This window comes from Talpa occidentalis, unplaced genomic scaffold (genome assembly GCF_014898055.3).
Source record: "Talpa occidentalis isolate TD23 unplaced genomic scaffold, MPIMG_talOcc4v2.1 talOcc4.10, whole genome shotgun sequence".
Taxonomy (NCBI): domain Eukaryota; kingdom Metazoa; phylum Chordata; class Mammalia; order Eulipotyphla; family Talpidae; genus Talpa; species Talpa occidentalis.
In genome coordinates this window covers 4,075,683-4,102,614 of record NW_023600993.1, presented here as the reverse complement: position 1 = coordinate 4,102,614, position 26,932 = coordinate 4,075,683, and the positions used below count along the sequence as shown (strand labels likewise).

Genomic DNA, 26,932 nt, shown 5'->3' with positions numbered 1-26,932 from the left:
TGCTTGCACATGTGAAAATGGTTCCAATGGTTCGTTTTTTAAATCTGAGTTTTCCTGGAATAACAAGCATAGAGAAGAGATATCCAACCCTACGATACTGGAAAGATCAGAAAAGGACCGTGAAGGCACTTTTACCACTCTGCCCAGTGTCTTACCAAAAGAGATGCCAGTCAGTGATGGATGAAGAAGAGACGTTCCATTCTGGATGGCTAGGTGGGAAACTAGACCTCAGAACCCTCCTGATCAAGAGGGTTAGGATAAAGAGAAAAGAAATAATTCTCATGCTGCGTCTAAGAAATGTGATGGGGGTGGCACTGAACTCCAGGTCGGGGGGATGGGGACAAGGTTTCTCTGCCGGGATGCAATCCAAAAAAGGCTTTAGAAGCTGGTTCTGAATCTAGTCTCTTTCTTTTTTGTAAATTTAATGCATCAGGATCTACTTTAGACTCATTGAGCTTGGAGATTAGAGTGGGAAAATGTCACAGAGTGTCCTCAGGATTCCTGTCTGTGTTTGTATACTGCTCAGGATTGAAATTTCAGAAACGAGATTCCCTTCCATGTTGCAAATCTTGCTTTTGATTCCCAAACAGGAATCTGACATTGGTTGTGCTTGGCTGAAAGGAAAAATAGTCTGAAGCTAAACAATCTCTAAGTATCCTTTTCTCCTTTTGCTCAAACAACTACTAAATTTTTACCAGGTGGCTGGTCATCTTGGCTCAACCTCTGTTTTGTTATTTTGAGGTTGAACATTTAGTCTGTATGACTCCTCAATTGCTTGCACAATTGCTAATTTTGTTCTTTTATTTTCTGAACAGAAGTCATATGTTACTTTCTGGCTGGTGACAGGAAATATCGAATAATAAAATAGAGTTGCAGTTATCAAAGCAAGAATAATACTTTTAAAATTTATGCAGTATTGAATTCCATAATAGACTGAAATTAATTATTCCCTGGCATAAAATCTCCAAAGGAACAGAAGGTTGTTAACTCTCTTTTCAGGACCAAAAACAAAAAAAGAAGGAAAAATCTGACCCTTGCATACATTGTCCCACACACACTAGTAATTTTTCCAATTGATTCCTTTTGTTTGAAAAACTGAAAGACATCTCAGTTGAAATGTTAACCTGTAAAAATGATTGGAATTCACTTCATAGATAATGTTGTCTAAAGTTAGAAAATAACTAGACTGGTCATGGATCTTTTATTGGGCAAATGAGTATTGGGCTTAAGACTGTAACTGCCTAACAGGTTTATTTCCTGGAGGGGGTGGTGAGAGTTTTTGATCTATATTAGCTCATAGTTAGCTGCTGAGGTCAGGTGGTTGTGCTCTTGTGATGACATATAATTCCTCCTTTTAACCTCACAGAAAGATAAAGTATGACAAGTGAATTTATTTTAAGGATGAAGTTCTTTAAGGATTGAGTCTTCCCAACCTATACCCTGAGATCTTTTGATCTGTATTTGTTAAAATCTCAAAGTAAGCTCTACAAAAAAGGTAGGGGAAAGAAAATGCCATAGGGAAATAATAATATTACAATTAAAATAGGAGTAGCATATGTGGACTTAGTCCTGAGGATGTGCTAAATGCTGGGTTAAGTAAATATTTTTTTAAAAGATTTATTTATTTATACAAGAACTGGGGTACAGGCCAGATATGCAGAAGGGTGAGAGGATTCACCAAAGACAGAGCGGGGAACAGAACAGGCAGACTGACGAAATACACTGCTGAGGGGAGCAGCAGGTGAGACAGGAGAGGTCTGCCACGCCATGTGGGTTTCTCCCTGGCCAGCCAGGATTGAACCCGCGCGCTGAGGCTTTGGACAGCTTCACAGCCTGGGTTAAGTAATTTAATGCATTCTCATTTAAATATCACACACCACTGGAATAAATTCAAGTATTCTTTTTTTTTTTAAGATTTATTTATTTATGCATGCACAAACTGGGGTACAGGCCAGAGGTATGGGGGTAAGAGGATTCACCAGAGACAGAGTGGGGAACAGAAGAGGAAGACTGACTGAAATACACTGCTGAGGGGAGCAGCAGGGAAGCAGGGGAGTTCTGCTGCACCATGTGGGTAGCTCCCTGGCTGTGGATGGAACTTGTGCTGCAGTGGCTGTGTGTGGACAGCTTCGTAGGTTGCATCTTAACCCCTTGCACCACCAGGGAGGCCCTAAATTCAAGTATTCTTTGAATAAGACTTTCAAAGTCTATAACTGGTGAGTGGTTACATTTAGGATTTTGAGCTGAGGATTTTGAGTTATGGAGTTGAACTCTTACCCCATTACATCATTTGGCACATATTGCATTGCAAAGATAAATTGAATCTAAAGTTTGCATCATCTGATGTTTTGTATCGCCTGCAGAATAGTTTCTACAAATTGACCAGGAATAAGTCTCAATCACGCCAGCCTTGCCGAGGTTGGCAGTGACAAGGGTCACTGAGACTGAGAACCAGGAATCTTTTCCTTTATCTCTTCTCTTGAATTCGCCCCAACTAGCAGGTGAATTCTGAGGAAAGTTTGTATTCTTGAGATTTAAAAAAAAATTATCCTGCAAAGTACATAAGAATTAATGAGACAATTACCTCAAAGCTTTCAGCTCTGGGGAGCTGAGAGGTGATTTAAGTATAACACATTTTTCTTCCATGTAAGTTAGTGTTGCATCTTAAACTAAAAATCCTCTTTAAGGAGTAACTCTAGGGTCCTGATACAAATCAACAAGTACCGAGCAGTTTGGTAAAGGCTGACTGACTCTCACCAGCACCGAGATGTGGAAGGCTGGAGAAAGAGAACCATAGAGACAGAATTTGAGGCAGGAAGGACATCTGAAGTCATGCCATCTGTTACCAAAATGAGGAGATAGGATGAAAGGGCAAAACCTGCCAGGTCAGGTATCTTGTCTAAGGTCACACAGCGAGGAAGGATTAAAGAACCAGAGAAAGACTGATGTAAGGTGTCTGCCATCGACAGGGTCCTCAGCTTGCCAAGAAGGATGCAGAGAGGGCTGGGCTGCTGGGCGTACGGGGGTAATTCAAGGAAAAGGCAGAAGGTGAACTAAGTCTAAAGGACTGGCAGGATTTGAATGAGGGAAGGTGTGAGGGAGCCGTATGCCCTGTCATCAAAACTATGAGATCTCCAACTGAGAGACCAGTGAACGCACGGTGAGAAACACCACAACACCTAACTCAACCATTTGATGTAGGCTCAACAGAAAATGCATCACCTGTAATTTACTCATGTTTTCTCAGCCTCTTGGCCCAGTTCTCTTTCTTTCCTCAAACACAGTGGAAAATTACACATATGAGGCATCGAACTGACTCCTATGTTTTTGGAAAAGGGGTGCAAGTAAAAACTAATAGATTATTTCCTACCCCAAGGAGATAAGAATCTATATCCATCCATCTACCCATCCGTCCAGCCACCCACCCATCCATCCATCATCCATTCATCATCCATCCATCCATCCATCCATCCATCATCATCCATCCATCCATCCATCCATCATCCATCCATCATCCATCCATCCATCATCCATCCATCCATCCATCCATCCATCCATCATCCATCCATCCTCCATCCATCCATCCATCCATCCATCCATCCATCATCCTTCCATCCATCATCCATCCATCCATCCGTCATCCATCCATCCATCCATCCATCCATCCATCATCATCCATCCATCCTCCATCCATCCATCCATCATCCATCCATCATCCATCCATCATCCATCCATCATCCATCCATCTATCCATCTATCCATCCATCCATCCATCCATCCATCCATCCATCCATCCATTTATCCAACCTTACACAACTATCAACAACACTCCCTTGTTACTGAGCAGAACATGAAAGGTGAAGAGAGAAAGAAATTGTTGTTCAGAGCAGTAGAGATTGATTGTAGCAGGAGAGACAGTATTAGCAGCCATAAACAACATTTATATTGAGCTTATTATGAGCTAAGCGGTTTAAAAGCTTTACATGGATTCATTTATTTAATTCTCACCACTCTCCCATGTGGTGGTTTCTATGTAAACAGGGATCCATCTCTCCACATCTCTTGGATCTGTTTCCCTTTGTCTTGGCTGGATTCTCCAGTGAAGGCAGGGTTATGCTCAGCTGATTTGGAGCCTGTGGTGAAGGGAAAAATCAGCACAATACCGATTCTATCTTTATTTTTAAAATTCTGTATTTTCATCTTGAAATTTTTGCATTACTTTTGATTTTTAAAAATATGGAATTAAAAATATTTATCTTGATGACTGAGTACTTTTTAAGGTAGACAGTATGGAAGGACTCTCCCCTCTACCTAGGTTGTTAATATAGCCTGTGCCTCCCATATTTAATGTGTGTGTGTGTGTGTGTGTGTGTGCATGAAAACATGTAAGATCTGCCCAGTAAATTTCAATTATAAACAAGTGTTATCCACTATAGATGCCCAGACCTTATTCATCCTGTAGCTGGAAGTTTGTACCTTGTTCTAACTTCTCTCTCTTTCTCTGACTTCCCAGCCCCCAGCAACCACTTTCCACTCTGTTTCTGTGAGTTTGGCTTTTTGCTGTTGTAGTTTAGCTCGTGCATGTTAGTGTTACCAGGTGGCATTTGACTTCTCCCCTCTGACTTGTCTCACTTAGCCCTATCTGGTGGAATTATTCAAGTCATTCCTTTGGAACTTTTGGGATGATCTCTTTGGCCCTGGGACTGGGGTGAGTGAAGCACGTGCCTCCTGTGCATAATCTAATGGGGGGTGACCGAAACAATTCAGAGTCTGAGTGTGAACTGGTGCAGCCGCTATGAAAAGCAACACCCAGGTCCCTTTAAAAATGACAGTCGGGAGTGAAGACCTCCAGCAGTGTTTATTTTCACCCCTTTTCATTGATTTGTTACAAACTTTAGGATTGTTTCTTCTATTTCTGTAAAGAATGTCATTGGTATGTTGACGGGGATTGTGTTGAATCTCCAAGGCTTTGGGCAGTGTGGGCCGTTGACAATATTCACTCTTCTGCTACACGAACACGTGATGTACCCATTTGTTTGTGTCTTAGATTTGTTTCGCTAAAGTCTTGTAGCTTCTTGTGTGCAGATATTTTGCTTCCTGGGGAAATATTCTGAAATATTTTATTGTTTTGGTGTGATTGTGAATGGGAGGGTTTTCCTTATTTCTTTTCCAGATGATCATTGGTTGTGTAAAGGATTATAGTTTCTTTATGTTGATTTTGTATCCTGCAACTTCACTGAAATCATGGATTAGTTCTAACAGTCTTTGGTTGACTCTGGGATTTTTCTATACATAAAAATCATAACAGAGTGTGACGACATTATTTCTTCCTTTCCAATTTGAAATCCTTTTATGTACTTGGCTTATCTAATTGTTCTACTAGGACTTCCGGCACTGAATTGGGTAGGGATGGTTACATGGGCATCCTGCTTTGTCCTAATCTTAGAGGAAAAGTTTTCAATTTGGCGCCGAGTATAATATGTTAACTGTGGGTTGTGTACGCAGCCTTTGTTCCATCGAGGTATATCCTGAGATACTGTGTGTGTTAAGGGTTTTTATTGGGAAAGGCTGTTGTTATGTCAAAGTTCTTTTTCCTCCCCTTACTGAGATAGCCATGTGGTTTTAAGGTTTTATTTCTTTGATTTAATAATGTATTGCATTGATTGATTTGCCTTTCTTGAACCATCCTTATGTCCCGGTGTAAATCCTTTTAACATATGCTTGAATTTGGTTTACTAATATCTTGTCGAGAATTTTCGCGCCTCTATTCCTCGGGGTCTGTAGTTTCCTCCTCTTGTGGGATTCTCACCTGGTTTTGCTGTCAGGTGCTGCTGCCCTCGTAGAATGAATTTGCATGCCTTTCTCCTCCCTGGTATTTTGGAAGACTTTGAAGAGGATGGTGTTCATTTTTCTTGAAATATTTGGTAGAATTTGCCGGTGAAGCGCTCCGGTCCTGGGTTTTCTTTGTGCTGGAAGGTTTTGGTTTCTGATTCAGCCTCTTGAATCTCTTGAAGCTGCACTGCTGCTTCCTTTGCCTCAGCTTCCCTGGCTGTGTCGCATCCGCAGGCGCGGGCACCTCTGTCCAGCTGTGGCCATGGACAAGGCAGGTGTAGCCAACAGGGAGAGGCCAAGGGAGCAGGGCGGCCACTGTGCTCCTGGCTCCTGTCCTGGTGGTGGTTTTCAGAGGAGCCACAGTGCTGCTTTCCACAGCCGGCCCCAGCTCACACCCCCAGACGCCTCACTGTTTTGGGCGCCCTCCTTAGACTGTGCTTCGCTCACCACCCCTCAGCCTAGCCCCTCACCCCTCCATCCCGTATATCCAAAAGAATGATTTTAATAATTGCACCAGCTAGGGCTGCCGTTGGCTTGGCATTAGTCCTGTGTCCAGCTCCAAAGCAGCCCCAGAGGCTGAGGGGGACGCAGGGCTGCTGGGATCTGGCGCTGAGGGTGACTTACCCAGAGCCCCCGAAGCGGAGCCTGCAGCGGGGATTCTTACTCCACCGATTTGGTTTGGGGGTGGCAGGAGGAGGTTGTGCTCAGGGGAAGAGGGGGTGCTAAGTAGGATGTGCTTTTAGGTGAAGACTGGAGTGGGACCCCACGCCATGCCCCAGGGACCCCCGTTTCGGGAGCCCCGCCCGCATCAGTCATTGGCGGGGGCAGGTGGTGGTGGAGGGAGGCGGCTGTTTGGCTCAGGGTCCTTCAGAGAACCCACAGCTCTGAACTGTTCACAGTCAAAGCTCAGCAGCCGCTGGGGCCACACAGTGTCCAGAAAAGGGGGGTCCTGAAGGATCCGGAGGTGACATGGGCGCTGCGAAACTATGACCATGTCCTGTCAGCGTAACCCTGCAGCACGGGAGGGGAGCCCAGCGGCCCTGAGCGACATCTCAGCGCAGGAAGTGCCCAGCTCCCCGCACCTGCACCTCCATACATCCCGGGTGTGTTGAAGGCCCAGGGGCTGTCTGAGCCGCCTGCCTGCTGCCTGGCTTTTAAGTAGAAGCTTTGAAAGCAGGGTCGCTCACCTGAGCGCACCTCCCTGCAGGCGCGGCAGCTCCCTTGTCCCTGGGCACCAGCCCATCAGCTGGCAGTCCTGGCTCCCGAGACAGCCTCACCATGAGCTAGGGGCCTTAGCATCCCATTAGGGGAGCTGTCAGGGCGTCAGAGGCTCCACAGCCTGAAACCTGCTGCGGGGGGCGTGAAGGAGTCGGGGTGAGGGCAGAGAAACCCACCGAGCTGCCCGCAGAGCCCGGAGGAGGCCGCGCAGAGGTTGTGCTGGCAGGACACGCTGCTGCGGGTTCATTAGTGGTAATTGATGCAGATGAAGGTGGTGATTGCAGGCCCCGGCCGGGCCTCACGGGCTCATCTGTCTTTGTTTATCATCACAGGAAGGGTATTGATCACCACCAGGCCGCCCCTCCCTGGCTTAGGGACGGGGAAATTGCATTAGTAAGGCCTGGAGTGTGCTGTGCTCAAGTGGCCAGCGCTGGAACCCCGGTGTCCGGGCTGCCGGCTTCTTGGGGCTTCCTGTGTGGGCGTCTGTTGAGGTCCCCCCACATCCCTGGAGCCTGGCTGTTGCTGGAGCCAGCTCACCATCAGAGATGGAAGACAGAGAGCGAGAGAGAGAGAGCGAGAGAGAGAGAGAGAGAGAGAGAGAGAGAGAGAGAGAGAAGATAGAATTGAAGCTGACGGGGTACGTCATGGTCACAGGGAATTGGAACCCCTCGCTCTTCACATGACCCGTTCTTTCTCCACCTTTAATTCTTCTCTTAAATATCTTTTCAAAAAGGTATTTTGACCACCCTCTCTGGCTGGCTCCCTGCTCTGCATTGCCATCCTGTCTCTCTATCTTCTGCTCTTGACCTCACGCCTCTTCCAGCTCCTGCTGTGTTTTTTTCTGCTCCTCTTTACAGAAAAAATTATCAAAGGAACGATCCACAGGAGCGCATTTCTCACTTCCCATTTTACTCCATCCCCTGCTAGTTTCCAGAGGACTGGCCGCCTGCCGTCCTCTGGCATTTGTTTGCTTGTGGTTGGTTCCTCCCAGACAGCTGTCCTGGAGCCTGCGTCTTTCTTAGCGCCGGGGCCTCTCCAGGGCTGACAACACTGCGAGGAACAAAATAAAGGTGCAGCATTGATTTCCTGAATCAGAATGAATCCCTCTCCAGCCGTTTGTAGGTTTCCAGATGCTGTTCCCACACTGGCTTTTCATTTCGGCTTCTTCTGACCTGATCAGGGTTCTCGAGCACAGATCATGGTATTTCGCCAGTTTTGGGGAGAAGTCGAGCGTGTGGAGTGACCGCCCAGGGCGGTGTGCCAGCAGAGCCAGGCCCAAAGGATCATCCTGTCTCCTCCACGCGTGCCAGGGTGGTCCCTCTGCCCTCCTGTCCCCTACACTGTCCTTGGCACAGTCACTGGCATTTTCTGTATATCCCATCGTCTGTTCCCCTGTCTTTTGACCCCAGAAGCACTGGCCACTGACCACTCCTTTCCCTTTGAGCCATTCCCGTCTCGGCGTGTTGGGTGCGTGAACGAACGGGCATAAGGAGTAATGACAGTCTCGGTGGCTTAACACAACGACGTTTTATTTTGTGCCTATTCTGCCCTCCGTGGTTATAGCGAAAGGGAAAAGAACGGGGCTCAGGGGGTGGGTGGTTTTAGGAGAGGGCTTGGGGTAACCTGTCTCCCTCCCACCCCACCCCATGCGCTACTGTGACTCCCTTGGCTTTTCCCAGACGCGTGGCGGGGAGCTAGGGCTGCAGGCCCCGCCAGCGCCCCTGTTCCCAGCAGTGAACACGCCTAGGAAGGGAGCGGGAGCCCGTCTCGGCCGCTCACGGAGAGGCAGTTGGGGGCTGGTGATGCCTGACCCCAGCTCTGCACACAATCCCCCCGACCCCGCAGCTTTGGGTACTGAGGGTCACTTTCTCGGGCCATGTTTCGTGCTAGTGTCTGTCTCAAGACCTCCTTGGGGATCCCGAGCTGAAACTTGGGCCATCGAGGGACCTTCCTGCTGAGGAGCGCCCGACAGCTGGGGGGACACGTGTGCCACAGTGTCCTCCGGGCTGGGCTCCAGCCGCTGGCACAGCACTAGGAGGGCAGATGCCGCTTGGGACGCTCCCGGCCTCGTCGCGCCGTCCACCGGGCCTTGAGTGCGTCCTCAGCGGTCAAGGCAGGGGAAGTTGTCGCTTGGCCCAGCAGGGAGTGAGTGGGTGTGGGAGGGTCCCGGATTCCCTCCTGGCTCCTCTCTCCTGATGTCTCTGCCCGTGAACTTCATTCTAGGCGCGCGTGGGGCTTTCAACACATCCAGGCAGAAGTGACCTATTCAGCGTGCATCCAAGAGGCCACCTCACAAGTAATGGGTTTTGGAAGATCAATAACCGAGTTGTCCCCAGACTGGCTGGAGCAGGTTTTACATTTGTCGTGAAAAAAGAACAAAAGGCTCAGAGGGGGAGGGCTTGGGCTGGAGAGCGCTGGACGGCACGTTCAACCTCTCATTAACCCCAGGGCTTCGAGTTCAGAAAGTCAACGGTGCTTTCTCCCTTGTAGGGAAGAATGATCTTAATATTTTATGTGCAAATGTTTATCTTTTATTTTTTTTTTCCATTCTGATATGCAACTTCTTTGGTGGCCTGGTTTCTTCTCAAAGTGTGTGAGTGTGTGTGTTTGTGACTGTATGGGATGTGTGTGCGAGTTTGAGTGAGAGAGTTGGAGTGGTGCAAGTGATTATGTGAGTGAACATGAGGGTGAGCAAGTGATGTGGGTGTGTGCAAGTGTGAGTATGTGTGAGAGTGTGTGTGTGTGTGTGCGTGTGTGCACATGTGCACATGCAGGGGTAAGGGTGCATGGGAACCTTTTTACGTGGAGGTATTTTTGTTAAAATCCGTCCCTTTGGGCAATTGCTGAGTCTTCCCACCGCATAGTTTATTTCAGCAGAGCCGCTGTGCAGGGAGGTGCTGCCGCAGGTGTTCTGGAAAGTCCCCGCAACGTCCTCATCTGCGCTTCCAGTTGGTTGAGCTCAAGTTTATTGGACGCCCCCTCGACAGTCAGGTTCTCTTCCCTTCAATCTCGGCAGCGCAGACACAGCCTTGAGCAGACATGTTGCGAGGACGTCCTGCTTAAATATTTGGAAGCAAGATCTTCAGTTGCGATTTTTTGGTGTCTTCTCATGAAGAGAATGAGGTTTGGGTTTGGGGACACAACACCCCTGGGGTAAAGCGGGTTTTCGGCACATCCCAGATGTAGCGAGTGCTGGGGCTGTCGGCGCGGGCAAGCTGGGTGTCGGGCTGGGCATCTGGCCGAGTGCGTTTCATGTCACTTTACCATTGCTCTTATTTCCCCGGTTTCCAGGCTACATTTTTTAAGGAAGCCACTGTGTGCGGGACACACTCACCCTCTGGGGAGCCAAGAGGTTCATCTGCATAAGTGATTTAGAATTCTGCATGGAGATTTATCTCTTCCTCAGCATTTATTATTTATTCAGGTATTCAACCATTTATATCAGTATGGATTCATGGATATTTATTTTACACTTTGAATAATAATCCCAAATTACTCAAATTAGTTGCTCAGATTGCACCTTTGGGAGCTCTCTCAGCTGTCCCTGGGTCCCTTTGGCTCCCACCATCCTTACTTTCTGTAGCTACAGATGTTGCCTAATGTCTGGCTTATGTATCTCCTGCTCCCATTCTAGAATTAGCCTTTTCTCCAATGGGCCATGACGCTCTTCGTCAGAGAACGGTTTGAGAGACCAAGAACTGTGTTAGGGTGTTAGGAATGCTCCTGACTACTGGGTACTGTGTTTAGACCCTCTCAGCTGACAGCAGGGTTTGTGTGTGCTGACCTGCATAGACCCACCTCTCCATAAATACCTCTGCAGGCAACTGTCTATGTCTGCATTAAGGTCATCACGAATCTTACTAATTACTCTGATCCATCACTCGTGACTCATAGTAGCTTCTCTCCATATTGACTGGAAAACTCCCTCTGCAAGAGTGAGAAACCTGAGCCCGGCCTCTGGCCTCCACCCACTGCATCAATTAGCTCTGGAATACAAGAGTGAGATCAGAACTGTGAACTTGCCTTCATGGAAAGAACATCGCCAACAGCAGGACAGGCTTATGTGCCATTTATTTTTCTTTTGATTGTGTAGATTCCACCTATTTGTCATGTTACTTAGATTATTTTCTTTCTCCCACACCTCTTCCACACAAGCTGTTTTGTACATTCACAAAAGAAATTGTCACATTCCATGTTCCTTCCTAGAAATTCCAACTTCATAAATGCCTTGAAAATTTTGCTTCCATCAGGGTTTCCTCTTGTGCTCTGTACTTTCATGTTTTGACAAATGCATGTATCATGTGCCCAGACGTATGGAATCAAACAGAATAATTTCACCATCCTCAAACCCTTTGCGCTTCAAATAGTCAGTCAGCCTACCTTCCTACCTCCTGAACCCTGATTTTTTTGTCTTTACTCTAGTTTTGCCTTTTCCAAAATGTCTTATAATTAAAGTCACAATTCATACATTTTTTTATAGTGACTTCTTTCATGGGCAATATACATTTAAGATTTATCTATATCTTTTCATAGTCTGACAGTTCATTCGTTTTTATGGTTGTATAATATTCCATTATATGGATATACCATCAGTTATTTGTCCATTTACTGCAGGCCCCCTTGGTTGCTCCAAGTTGTGGGTGATTATGAATAAAGGCACTATGAAGATTCATAGGCAAATTTTCAAGTCAGTTAGGAAAAAACCCGGGGCACAGTTGCTGGGTTGTACCATAAGACTAGCTTTGTAAGAAACCACAAACTGTCCTCCAAGTGGCTGTACCCAGCAACAAGAGCTCCTCTTGCTCCATATTCTTGCCCACAGTTGGCACTGGCAGGTTTTTAAGAAATCAGGTATTCTAATAAGTGTATAGTGATAATTGATCACTGGCTGATTCACATACTTGCTTGCCAGCCATGCATCTTCTCTGGTGTGGTGTCTATTGAGATCTTACATCTGCTTGATCAATTTTCCAGAGCATGGAAACCCCTCTTGATGTTGCTGTGGCCCTTGTCTGATTTTGTTATTGGCAAAACCATGAAATTCTTGCAGATGCTCGAGAGTCTTCTGTGCTCAATTAGAACGAATGTGTAGGAAGATTCTCTTTGGAACCTGATGATCTGGAAGGAAGAATAGGGGTTGGAATCTAGTTTGTGTACTAAGAAAAGGATATTGATGCCACGTAGGTAAGACTGAGCGGGATCTCTTGGTGATCAAGCACCTTCTTTCCCCAGTCTCGAATTCTTGCAGCCTGTTTATTAGTTAGGGACCATGTGGCCATCTGTTACAACAGGCAGGCAAAGCATATCCTCCTGACTGCAGACTCTGGCTTCCTAGGACTTCAGTCATCTCCCAGGAGATGTCCAGCGTGAAGACCATCCAGGCCTCATCCTTCCATTTCTGTTGTGGAGAGTCTCTCATTGGGCTCATTCTCACTTAGTTCTAGTTTGATGGATTGACTTGCTTAAAACCTGGCAGGACTCTTCAAACTCCTTGGCAGGGAGGAGGCTGGGGCCCTCCATGTGGAATACAGGCTGGAGGCAAAGCAAACTCTTGGCATGCTGCTTCACAGAGACTTGTAAACAATAATTAAATGGACTTATGCATCCCAATTTTGCTGTTTCATTGCCTTCTTTCAAAACACACGAAGGAGTTTTAGTTCTGATAATAAACAACAAGAATCATAGCACTCTGCATTTAAAGCCAATGGGCTCAATGAGGGTATACAATTCTTGCAATTACAATTTTACTGTTTTGCATATATCCACAATAGAAGAGGAAAACAAGGAGGCCTGGGCCTCTTGGTATGCTGAGAGATGGGCGCTCGTAAACGCATGTGGGGCCACTGGCCATCAGCTCATCTTCAGCCCATCCAGCGCTGCTTGGATTGGTCCTAGGTCCTGGGGGAAGCCTGCGTGAGTTCTGGCATCAGTGCCTGTGCTCAGAATGAGTAAGTGGAGGTAGAAGACATCTGATTTACTTTCAGGCAAAAAAAAAACCACAAAACAAAAAAAACCAGGATGTGGTTTTTGTGCCAAGGCCAGAGCAGAAGAGTGATATGTGTGTGGGCGGGCAGAGTATTACCTACCTTATGAGCTTTTCACTGACCCTATAGCATCAGGGGTGTCTAGAGCACCCCCACAAAGTATTGGTAGCTGTAGTTATGTGCTGTCTGTCCACCGACACTTTCTTTTCCCGTTTGTCAAAATCTCAGAGTTGTGTACCCTGCAGAAAACAGTGACACTTGGAGCGATGAGACTGGTGCTCAAGGATATAAACCATTTTAAGAGCACTATTTAGAGGGAACACACCACATAGTATATCTTTTATGGTATTGTGCCTTGCATTCAATTGACTTTGTGGTAAGGCAGCAATTTTATAAGTTTGTGGAAAAATTAATTTATTTTGATTGTGCATGTTTTCATGTTGGCCTTCTCTCTCTCTCTCCTTTTTTTAAATCAGAGAATTGATAGTTCTCAATGTAATGGTGTATATCACATTCCATTTTCCTAGCCCTGCATAGCATTCAGTGGTTTGTCATGGGCAAAGAGGGAACAGCAAAGCTGAAAAATCTCACAGACCTTCTGGAGTTTAGTCCTTTTATTGGATCAAGAAGGAAACCAAAGGGAGGCAGATGAATTTTGCACGAAGTCCTGCATGTCACTCAGGGGAGTTGGACATACTCCTCACAGTTATTCCAGGGGGCAAGTGAGAGCAGCTCCGGGACAGACTAACAAAATAAATGCACAGGTGATGGAGTTCCCCACCTGCAGGAGCAGACCCCAAGATGACCTGCACGGACTGTGAGTCTGTGAACTCCATTGAGGTGGCCTGCATTTCTCAGGAGGGAGGATTGAACAACGGCCATTGTGTTGTAAGTAGAAATAGAATCAATCACCGATGGGTGGACAAAGGTCGTAAGAAGAGGTTGGTTGTGGTTGAGCTGGAGCAGAGAGCCAAGAGTTCCACACTGGCCATTTGCGACCAACACTTCCCAGTGGCCAAAGCAAACTCACAGCAGATCAGGGTTGTCTGTGAGTTCTTACTATGGCCTTCATGAAATCACCCTAAAAAGCTTGCTCATTTTTTTCTTAATTCAATACACCCCGATATCTCCATAGTGACTCTACTGCTGAGAATCTGGACAATTTCCCTCCCCCTTAGACCATAAGAGATCCCATTTCTCAAGTGCAGTGTTGCCAAAAGCAAACATAACTAACCAAACTCTTCAACAAGGAGATATAAATGAATGATTGAAATGAAATAACCATCAGAGGATGTGGGGTCTGGTTTTGGTGACTCTAGACACTAGGGTTCAGCCCTGGGTCTTATTTGATATTTGATATACACTCGTCAGCAGGTTCTTGATACAGTTGTCAGGGTGCGACCAGGAGGGCTGCTGGTCAACCGCTGTTCTGCGGACGCTGGTGGGGTGAGGCTCAGACTCTGCCTTATCAACCATCCATTCAGGGGCCCCCCTTGGTTACACAGTGGGAAGTGGCTACTGGTATGTTATCATTTCAAACCCCTTCCCCACTTCTTAATCCATCTTGACCTCTGAAATTCTCCAGAGGGATACCACCTGCCATCTCAAAGTTAAGGCTCAAAATGTAAACAGGTGGGGTGGAGAGATGATGGGGTGCGAGGTCAGGGGACTTGGGCCTGAGGCCAACTCCATGCCCTACTAGCTTGTAACTTGGGTCAAATTCCTTAACTGGTCAGAACCTCTGTTTCTTCATCCAAAGTGAAGAAGGTAAGAACATCAGCACCCTAACACAGCAGAGGAGTAAGTCAAATTAGGGGTGCAAGTAAAGCACTCTGCACCTCCAAGTCTATGGAAATCCCCATTCTTGTCACGGGAGCACATTCTGCTTCCCGGGAGTGGATGTGCAGGGTGAGAGACACGTTTGCTTGTGACAACACATTTTCTCTCCATGTTCAAATGTGCTTTTCCCCATAGTCAGTATATAAATTTGATCAGCAGCTTGGTTTGTTAATCTGTAACTTGTGGTATTTGCCTAAGAAGATTTACTTCTCTTGCAAGTGGATGGAGAAATGGTAAATGAGAAAGCTGTTGGGTCATGGAAAATAGTAGTTGGTGGAGGAAACTTCCACTTGTGGGGGGACCATGGAGGAGCAGCCAAAGCCATGACATGAGGGGGCAAGGATATAGCTTGAGAAGAAAATATCTTTGTATATTTTCAGAAGACTTGCTAGTCCCACACTTACTCAGGGTTGAATGGCCTTGTGGTGGGGTGAGTCATCCTCTCTGCTCTTTTAAAGTCACTCTCTGGTTTTAGTCATCATCCCAGCTCCATGCTGCTCACGTTCACACGCCCAGTTTGTGAACACTCAGTGAGAACCGAGATTCGTCACATACGGGATTCGTCACATACGGGATTCGTCACACAGTGATGGGACGGGGTTTCTCCACAGCTTGTGCTGGCTGCATACTTTGCTCATGATTCTCATGGATTCATGTTGATTTTTGTAGCTTTCTATCTAGACTTCCTTTTGATCAGAGTGTATTAAAATCGACAGGTGCATGTGCACAATTACCCTGAGCATCAACATGGGGAGACACATTTGTCTCTGACACGGGAATTTCTTCTTTTATCCTTCAGTTTGGCCTCAAAGAACTTTGCTTATGCCTCCATATGTCATCTCTTCAGCTTACTTATTTATCCTGCCCACCCTCCACAGAAAAAAGGTTAGGAAAACATCTTGTTTCCAGTAGAGGAAAAGGTTTTATATATAGTAGGTGCTAATTAAATAACATGACCAGATAATTTATCATTCGAATGGGGACTCCTTTGTTATTAGAAATGTCAGCATTGTTTAATTCAATAAAGGCTGTGGGGTGACCTGGTGCACATAGTAAGTCCTCAACAAGCATCTGTTGATTTTGAAGTAGTTGAAGCTATTGGTGACCTCTGTCATTACTTTATGATTCAAGGGTGAGTGTGAACAGTCATCTGAAGACCTGTGTTAGTGAGACTTCTTTCAAGGGATGGAGAAAAAAATCTCATCATTACCTTGCTTAAGTCTAGGAGGGAATTTACTCATTCAAATGCTAGAGAGTCGAAGGGTGCAACTAATTCCATGCACATCTGGAGCTATGGGCTCATTCTCTGTGTGTCTCTATCTCTGTCTTCCCATCTTTATCTTCTTGTCTCTGCTCATCTGTGCATGTGGCCTAAGTCTCTGTTGTCACAGAGAGGCTGTTTTTATGTAGCTGGTGCGATGATGGTCCAGTGGTACCAAGTCTACTTTTTAATACCTTTGAGTTTCCAAAAATGAGATATAATCTTTCCTGATAAAAATTCTTTTTAATGAATTGAACATCAACTTGGCCATGACCCTGCCTCAAGCAAAAATCTCTACCTGTTGGAAATAATGATGTTGAAAAACTTTTATTGAGCCCATAGGTGCAGATTTATCCCATTAAGCCTCATCCCAACATTCTGTGCTTGCATTCCTTCATCTCACAGATGAGGAAACAGAGCATCAGGGATATTGAGGAACTTTCCCAAGACGACATGGTAGGTGCAGAGTGCTGGTTTTACAGTCACACTATCCAGGTTCTAATCTCAACTAGAAACTAGACACGACACACAATTTAAAAACTATCATGAGCATCGGCGAAGCAGTTTGCTTCAAAGATTTTGCAAATGGTATATATCACATTGTACTTGTGAGCTGAACAGGTGGCCCTTCCCCCAGTGAAGAGCAAGAACACTGATTCTCTATGGGAGGTGATTTTGCCCCTAAGGATACTGGGCCAATGTCTAGAAACACTTTCAGTTGTCGCTTCCAGAGGGGGTTGCTCTTGGTATGTAGTGTGTGGCAGTCAGGGACGCTGCTACAGGTGCCAGAGTAAAGAGATCACCACCCATGGCAAAGAATAAAGGGTCATCCAGCCAAGTGTGTTGAGTTAGAGAAACCTTGTGCTGGCTGAATAGAGATAAGCCATGAACCTGGGCTTCTAGAAGCTCACATTTTCCTCAAGGAGACATGTAAATAGGTAGTAAAAACACAATAAAGTTGGAGACATTGGGATTAAAGATAGAGTAGGGACAGAGTCACCTTGATGAGCCTTTGAAGGGCTCTTCTGTGAGAACTAGGGGTAGCCCAAAGGATCAGAGATTTCAGCTCCAGAGGACACAAGCAGTGAAGCTTCTGGGGGTGTGGAATGTGTGTCTCACCCCTCTCCCCCACACTGTTGCATCTTCATGCCTACAACACACTAGCATTGGAATGCAGTTCACCAAACACCCATCGACTGGGGACGGAGTCATGACCTGCATTTTTATTCTTTATTCTGTATATTACTTCTTATAATATATGCAAATCTACAAATATTGCAATAAAAACTTCAATTAAAATGAAAGAATTAGAAAGCATGGCTTATCAGAATGTCTTCAAACAAGCAATATGGCCCCCGCACGGGTCTGGAGGCCTGGGAGCCTAGCGGGGGGAGGGTTGCATGTTGGGATTGGAATGGTAAGTAGAGGGCTGATTACACAGACTCTGGTATTCACTGCAAGGGATGTTCGATGTTATCTGGACGTTAGCACCTGAGGTCAGGTGAAGACATTTAGGATTCTCCCATTTGGAGATTCCTTGATTTTACGGTAGCAATTGTCTAGGTGTTGGGGGAGAGAGCAAATCTTGTTGACTGGAACAAGATTTGGTTTTGAGGAAGGGCAGAAGAGGGAGGGTCTTTTATATTAGACAACATTGTGAACAGAAGTGTGGGGTTCCAAAGCAGAAGTGCAGTCTTCGTTAGCAAGGCGAGCCCTAAAGAGAATTCTAGAAGCTGCTACTGCTGCAATAGATGGATGGCCTCAGTGGGGACAGGTTTGATAATAGTTGCTATTTCTCTCTTGCCAGTTTGTTTTCTGTGGAAACAGAAGTGTAACTGGAATGAGCAATAAAGGGGAAGAAATATGTATATGTATATATATTAAGGGAATTACTTTGTTATTATCACTATGAATTAGTCATCGTCACGAGGTGTGGAAATGGAAACCGTAGAACACTCTTTCAGCATTCTTTCAGCATTACCTTTCTCCAAGTAATGATTATCAAACACAAAACTAGAATGGTAGAGCTAATGGGAATTTCATGAAAAAATATCACATGGCTACAGTTATAAAATCTACCTACTGAAAATCTACCTACTCTGTATTCTTAGCAAGTGCTGTTGGAAATGGCTTAATACCTTAGTTCTAAGCAATAGCCTGGCTGTTTTCCACTTTGCCATGAGGAACTTGATGATGCCTCAACATCTCCAAAATCCCTGAGCTTTCATGAACGTGTCGGTGACTTTGTGGTGAACATCCAGGCTTCAACTATAACACTGTCACCATGTGAAAAGAGGCCTGTGACTGCCACAGTAGCCCAGGGCCATTCCAAGGTTGGTTTGATGTGAGCTGCTTTTTTCTGTATTGTTCAAAGTTCTGTAGCATCGAAATGATCAAAGACAGTTCTTCACTTGCTGATGTGCAACAGAAGAGTGTCCTTTGTGAAAAGATCAAAAGTAAATCAAAATTAAAAGATCTAGTTGTTGGATGCTCAAAGAGCATTGTCTGCGTGACTAACAAGTCCTGGACTGGGGAGGGAGTCATGACCTGAATTTTTATTCTTTATTTCATATATTACTTCTTCTATGTGAATCTACAAATACCTCAATAAAAGCTTCAATTAAAATGAAAGAATTAGAAAGCATGGCTTATTAGAATGTCTCCAAACAAGCCATATGGCCCCCGCATGGGTCTGGAGACTGAGAGCCTATCGGGGGGAGGGTTGCATGTTGGGATTGGAATGGTAAGTAGAGGGCTGATCACGCAGACTCTGGTATTCACCGCAAGGGATGTTCGATGTTATCTGGTAGGCAAGGAAGGTCTCGTTGCTGTGTGGGTATGGAGGGAGGCAGTGGAGCTATATGTGTAATTAATATCTGGTATAATAGGGAGGACACCAGCAACGATTAGAAGGGCAATTGGCCATCGAGCTGCATGATCGTGAGCAAGTCATTGTCGGTCTTGGTTGAATTTCTCACATAATGAATGAACGCTGCCTCATTGGGGCATGTGTCCATTGTCCGATCAGATTCTGTGAGATAACTCAGACCTGATATCACTCATGATATGGTCATTGATGACTTGATGATTAGCTAATACATTAAGCAGTTTCACTTAATTTTGTAAAAAGTGCACACCAACACACAGGCAATTTTGTTTTCTGCTGGTGATGCTGGCATATGCAAGGGAACATTGGAGTTTAAAGAAAATTAAAAGAATTCATCACATTTCTCCCTCTTGGCTGGAAAGTTTCTCTGCTTAGATTTGTCACTTTGCTGCAGTGAAGCTTCGTAAGGGTCGCCCCATCACAGCAAATGTGTGTTGCTTATTTTCACACATAACAGATGACTCTTTCATTAACACTCCCACTGCAGCTTTTCCTGCTAGCTTTGTAACAACCATAAATTCATATCCTTACGTGCTTTTGTTATACAGATTGTGTTCTGCAGAGCCACACAAATGCAATCTGTTTTTAAAATTTCAAAGTAATTTAACGTGGACAAAGGCATATCTCAGTAATTATGTTGAACAGTTGCATCTTCTGTATCATTGTCTCCAGAGTTATTATTTTTTTAATGGACTGGTAGCACTATCCTCATCTCAATCCTTTGCTCATCCATCCCTTCCCTTTAGTCTCTTTCTATAAAATTCTGTCCTTTCTCCTTATATGCACTTCCTTGGGTATCTCAACTTCTTGGGGCAGGACCTCAGTTCTACATCTTCAGACGTGGCTGTTCTCCCAGGTGTTGATCAGACCTTCCTGACCCCAACATTCTGTGGTTACTCCACATTGACATCAAATGACGTCAATCAGAAGGACCCATCCTGGATACAATACTGTTCTTTCCTAATCTTCCAAACGAGCTCTGCTCTTTTGAGAGCCACCAGAGCTTCTGCTGATCCATACTGGAGGCATTGGAATCATTTTTCTCTGATCTTCTAGCTTTCTCTGTCTGCCAGCATCAGTTCCAATAGCCATTCAAGTTCTCTTAGTCCAAACTCCAGACACTCCCCCGTGTGTTGCCCTCCTGGCTCACCACTGCTGTGTTGAGGGTCTGTGCCCTGCTCCATTCACCTCGTCTGCTGCCTAGTTCCCTAGTCTGCTGACCTCAAGCCTCTGTCCTATGACCTGTTTCCACTGCTGGCCATTCCAATCTCAATCCCTTCCCGTGACAGAGCAGATCAGTTTCCTGTAGTCATGTCCCATCATCACATCATGCAGCTCACACTTTGCAGGTAACTTCAAAGCGATTCCATGAGAGTGGAGCTTGCTCTCCCACCACATGTGTTGCATGTGACCGTACAGCTTGCTTAGATGCGGGGAAGATGAGGGCACATGATGCAGACAGATTTGCTCCAGAGATTTGCTTCCCCCCTCTTGACCCACCATGAGAAGGGCGTGTCCTGGGCAGCCAGGGCTCCTGAAGCCTCAGCTCTGTAATGCAGATGATTGAGTGAACCAGAGCCCAACTCGCCAGGCTCACTGGCCCAAAGACTCAGGGGGAGAAAAATGGATAAGTTGTCCTCACGCCATAAAGCCCATGGGACTGGGGATTGCTTGTTACCTGGCACTGCTGCAGCCGTCACACGCTAGTGCTCTCAAGCATCCTCAGCTTTGCAGTACTCCCGTTTGTGAAGACTTAATGCTGGCGTCGTGGTCTCTGTCACTTGACTCCATTTTGAAAAAAATGATTTTCCTCACCTTTGTCCTTTCACTTGTCCCTCAAAGGCTACTGTTTTTCCCCTTTAGTGGACTCAACTGTGATAACCACAACCCACTGGAAAGTCTCCCATCTTCAGACTGCTCAGTGTCAAGATCTTTGGTCCATACTTCAAACTCGACCTAGTGCTGCTAGTTATCTAGGTGCATAAGCCTGATAATGCTTCTTCCCTCTTGGAAACCTTCCCAAAGATCCCACTGCCCTCAGGAGATGGCCCGAGCCTCTTACTAGGAACCTTAAACCTCTAGCTTCCTTGTCACTATCCCCTACTCAGCAGCTCTGCTGGATATATGATCTATTATCCAGCCATCAGAGGAATTTGCATTTCTCCAACATAGTAGAATTTCTCTTGCCTCTGGATCTCCATTCTTTCTGTTCCTTCTGCCTGGACACTTGAACTCCATCCCTTTCTCCCCAGTGCATATCTGAATCCAGGTGCACTGGCGCTAAGTTACAGAAACTCCTTACCCTCTATGGCTGGGTGACATTCCTTGTCCCCGCTGAGCTGAGCGCAGCTATGCTGCAGAAGCATCCACACCTGGAGTGTCTGTACTTCTCGTTCTTGTGTCTAACCTGCTGACTGTGGAAGATGAGGATGCTTGAGTCACTCGTGGGCCCAGGTTGAGCAGTGCCGGCATCTTGGAGCTGCGTCATCTAGGACAGATGTTCTCTGCCCCTTGCCGTGCACAGCCCCACCTGGCCCCAAGACCTGCAGCTACCTGCCGGGGAGGTTGGAAGGATTCACGGATTCATGGGATATTGGAGGAACATTTTCTGTCTTGGTCACGGGTTTCCTGGATATGCACCTACGGCCGTTACAGGCTTGTCCTCAACACACAAAGTGTTATGGCATCTCAGCACCTCATCACCCTGCCTGTGTCCACATGAAACTTAGTGATCCTGAAGGCAGATGCTGCATCTGACTTCACGTCACCTTCCAGAGGCCAGTGTAGGACCTGACACTTAGTAACTGGCCACAGCGACTCATTGACTTGATGCTGAATTTTGGTGTCTCTGTGCTTCTAAGAAAACTCCCTGTTCCTTGATGGTCAGAACCTCTTCTCACCCCCAACAATAGCTGCTCATCATCTTGCAGAGATTAGACAGCCAGTGTGCATTTTGGGGATGGCTTAATTTCATTTTCCAGCTTCTAAGAACCCAGGGGAGCGCTGGATTTCTCTTGGAATCCATCATTTCTTGGGCATGAATTCCTGCCTGCAGGAAGTTCTCTTGCTCCTTCTCACAGGCAGAGATGCAAACAAGGCTTAACACAGGGTGGCCAGTGGCCCTGGAAGAGCCCCTTTGTCTCAACTGAGACAACTTCCTCCAGGCCCTGGGGTCTAGGTAGGGTCATCTGATAACCCCAGCACAGCAGGCAGCTGAACTGTCCTTATGTGGCTCTCAGAGTGGGCAGCGTGACGTGCTGGAAGACCTGTGCTTTGGACTCAGGCATGGCTCATATCCAGTGGTACCATGTCTGGGCAGCTGAATTTGGATTTGGTATTCAACTTCTGTGGGCTCCATTTCCTTCCTCATTCAAATGAGGACGGAAAGAAACAAGATGAGGGTAAATAGCAGAGTCAGCACGCTAGGTCTCTGTCAGTGGGTTCTCTGCCCCTGGACTTCTCTGCTGCGGGGAGAGACTGATGAAGAGCTGGGTTGAGTATTTCTGGGGCCGCCTCTCGCTTGTCTATTTGTATTACATGATTTGCTCAGTTCCTGAATACATTCTCTTGGAAGATTTTCATTTTGCTTTGCCTTTTGTGCCAAAAAAAATTGCAACTCATTTTGTATTTGAAAGCTCTGACAACACGATGTGAGGACGACCGGAAACAATATTTTAAATTATGTTCAAATTCTCTCCTACTTTAAGTACACTTCTAAGAAAGCAGGCCTCGGTTTCTATGAAGTATATTTCTCTAATGACACCTCTCTCTTCGCTATTTTGTGTCGAGGTTTTCTTAGGGGAGGGAGAGGGTGAGGCACTAAGCAGAGAGCAGACTTCTCCTGCCCATCTTGCGTTCATGCATATGGCCCTTTCCAAATTGTGCACTCCCTGCCCCTGCTCTCCCTGTGCAGCGCCCGCCCAGCCTGGCAGGTGACATAATGCAATTTGCCTTTCTTGCACGTCTCCCCCTGGAGAAGTGTGGTTTCGCCTTCATATATTCAAGGGCAGCCTTTGCTGGGTCTGGATTGGCATTTGTAATTACACACTGTAAAAATACAATGCAGAGAGAGTTTAACTCTCCTCCCAGACTTACAGACAAGTCGAAGGTGTGAGTATGTGCAGTTCCCCCCACCTGGAAGGTGTGAGTATGTGCAGTTCCCCCCACCTGGGGAGCAGGAGATCGAGTTTCATTGCACGCCTTTGTTCTGCATGAAAATCACGTTCCCTTGGCATTAAAAAATGAGTGTGTGATCTCGTGGTGCTGCAACCTCTGCAGTGCTCCCCACCACTCCTCCTCAGTTATTTTCCAAGCAATGTGCTGTTCTCAACAGCACTCATTGCCCTGAGGTCTAATAGGCTGGAATTAATATGTCCAGACCTTCCTTTGTGAGACCGTAGCAAGTGATTAGTAGACATCTGACATTCTGGAGGCACCGATGATAAACTGAGGAACTCAAATGATCAATAGCGCTTTGCCCAATAAGCAATACGATTGCCCGACGACTGCGTGGACAGGTCATTTTTTCCTTCCTAGATCTATGTTCTGTCACTGCATTCCTTATATTGGCGGGAGGCAGACAGGAATAGCTCATCTGTGATAACTGGAGTTACTCCGTCTACCAACGGGAGGTGTCAGAAGACTTTTCTCCATTGTGACTGTGAGGGTTTTTATTTGATAATATGTCTGTGACATCATCACTGATTAAAACCAAAACAAAATGCATTAAAACTTTAGCATGAGTGAGACAAAAGGCAGGACTTTCAGAACTGAAGGTTGTCAGCTACAATGAATGTTGATTCGTTGGCAATCCTTGTCCCCCACTTTTTGGTGAAAAGCACCCCCTACTTTTCTTTCTTTTTTTTTTTTTAATATTTATTTATTTATTTATACAAGCACTGGGTACAGTGAGAAGCGCGGGAGGGTAAGAGAATTCACCAGAGCCAGAGCGGGGGCAGAACAGGCAGACTGATGAAGTACACTGCTGAGGGGAGCAGCGGGTGGCAGGAGAGGTCTGTGTGCCATGTGGGACCCTCGCCCGGTGGCCGGGGATCAAACCAGCGCTGCAGAGGCTACGGGCAGCTTTGCAACCCAGCGCTCAACCACTGCACCACCAGGGGAGGCCACACCCCCTATTTTTCATGGGGGAACCTCTCCTCCAGTCTTAACTCTTTGACTTAAGTTCCTTCCATTCTGGTGATGAACTGAATTGGCTTAAGTCAATGATCATATTCCACTCCCCTGAGCAGAGTGATTGTGTCGGGAGGGACAGAGAGCCCCTGTCTGGCCTGTGACCTTCACAGCTGCCATGCTCACACTGGGCCCTTGTGGGGAAGGCAGTGCTTTATCTCGCTGTGTGGGAAGCTGAGGATAGGTAAGGTCTGGAGCTGTGGCAGCCACATGGAGGTCAGGAGGAGACAGCCAGCGTGGGAAAGGAATCCCCTGAGAGCAGAGGGGATCTCTGAGACTAACAGAAGAGAGTTCGCGAGAAGCCTCTTGAGTCTCTGTCTTAAGCTGAGTTGAAATAGCTCTGGTTCTAGAACTTCCTAGCTCCGAAGTCAAGAAATTTCCCTTTTCCTGAAGGGAAAAGTTTTCTTTTCAGTTTTCTGCTACTGGCAAATCAGACTTTGGACTGAGTCGGGCACCCAGAGCATCTGTGCCCTCTTTCTACATGGACATCCATATGGAAAGGGGATCCATGCTAAGGGGACCCATGGCATCCCCGCTGGATGGACAGGTGTCTGTCCCCCACATCTGTGGACATCTGTGGGCTTGCACAGTTGTGTTTCCATCCTCTTCCATCTGGTGCTTTCTGTCTCATTTTCTCCTTATTACAGTTTGGGCTGTTATTCATTCTCACTATGTTTTTTTTCTAGTTTATGTTTTTTATTTGTATGTGTGAGCATAAATTCTGGTTACTGATTACTAATCTTCAGCACCCTATTTCCACCCTTTAAATCTATCCGAGCCTCCAGTAAAAGGGGAAATTTGATTTCAACAGCTTCTACCATATTGTCTTTTTATCTTTTCCTTTCCACATCCAAGTCACTCTGCCAAATTTAATAATCAGCTTTGTGACTATATTATAAATCTCCTTTAATGTTCTTCTTTATTGTAATAAATTTTAATCTTTTAGCTTCAGGATTCTTTCCCTTCCTGGGCTAATGAGCTTTCCCAGGTATTTAAAATGATTCACCTGCTCGACTAGTTTATTATCCACCACTTTATATTTTCTCACTCCCCCCAAAGAACCATAGCTCTTTGGAGCTATTGCCATGTTCAAATTCAGGCTCTTTCTATATTGTCATGGTTTAATTCCTCTGCAAGTGATTTCCAGAGTTCACACAGTGTTGTAACATTGCCATATAAATTTGTCAGCAATTCAAGACCGCCCTCAACACACACACATGCACACACAGGCACACCCCTCCCCCATTCCAGTCTTGATCATTGGAAAAAAAGATAGCTTAGGCATCCTCAGTGGCCCCACCCTCATGCCTGGAGGCCCAAGGAGATCTCTCATCACTCGTCTTCTATCTTCAGATGTGTGAGTAGGTCAAACAGGACCTAAAAATCTCTTTTTTCCATCCCTCAACCTCTAAGAAAATCTGGGCTTAATTTGGTCTAGAAAGAAGCCGACTCTTGTCAGCATTAAAGAGCCTTCAGAAGAAGAAAGTCAAAAGAGAGCTTTTTCAGGGATCTATTTTAGTGTTTTCTTGCTCTTCCATTTTCTTGTGTTTCTGGTGCCTCCTTCATTAGTAAGAACAGATTCCTCTCCTGACTTTGGGGTCCTGTACCTGATGACCCACTTCTCAGGTCTTCTATTGACCTATTGACTTTATGTCTTTGGTCCAGTTCTGGAATGTGGGGGCTCCTCTGGGACACAAACTCCGTTGACATTGTCCAGGGCCACACCCCAGCTTCCAACATTCCACTGAATGTCCCATCAGGATATTCATGAGTACCCCCAACTCGACATCTTCAGAGAAGAACTCACTGACCTTGTCCCTCAAAACTAAGTTCTTTATCTTTATTCTTGCTTCAGTTAGTGATTCTGCCTTCCACATGATCACCCTCACTCAGCCCCAGGTGGGTCTGTGACCCCACCTCTTCCACACGTTGCCCCTGGGATATCTGCTACTTGCCAGGTTCCAGCCTGTCTTCAAATGTTCATCCCTCTTCCCACCTTTACCTTAACTTCTTCTAGGAAGGCATCCAGGGCTGCTTTGCTGGGCCTGGCCATTTACTTCTCCACTTCATCTTCTGTAGTGTACCCTCCACCATCTGTTAAAATACACACCATATAATGTTGCTTTCCTGGTCAAAACTCATCAGTGACTCGCGTGTTAGTCCCACCCACTGAAATCAAAGTTTCTGGCATGGCATTCAAGGCCAACTATATTCCAGCCTCAAATTTCTATGGTGCCTGTTGTATACCACGGTGGGCCTGTTATAGACACTAGGAGCCCAGGCTTGAGGCCATATCAACCTAAGTTTAGATTTGGCTCAGCCATTTACTAATTGTTTGACTTTGGCAAAGCTCAGAGTTTTTCTCAGTTCCTATAAAGTAGGGATAATAATTGCCCTCTGGGGTAATAACGGATTCATGTACGTGACATCCGTGAGGCAGGATCACAGTGCCTGAGGCCTGCATGGCTGTTCGCACTTGCTGATCTGGTTGTGATGCAGCTGATCTGGTTGAGTCTTACAGTTGCTGTCACCTCCACAGGTGGCGACAGTCATCCCTCGCCTCTGCTTCCAGCCTATATGACACGTCAAGCCACTTCACCTCTCTATGCCTCAGTCCCCTCATCTGTAAAGAGAAGTAGTTGGGAGAATTAAATTGGTTACTATGCAACAATGTCTGGCCCAAGGGTAAATGCTGGAAATATGCCAGATCTTGTTCTTGTT

The 26,932-nt window shown here is 46.0% G+C and overlaps 1 long non-coding RNA gene across 1 annotated transcript in view; it reads left to right on the top strand.

Moving 5' to 3' along the window:
- The window catches only part of LOC129145794 (uncharacterized), a 49,744-nt gene that overhangs the window by 1,178 nt on the left and 21,634 nt on the right, over positions 1 to 26,932 (top strand). The gene's annotated exons all lie outside the window — the stretch shown is intronic.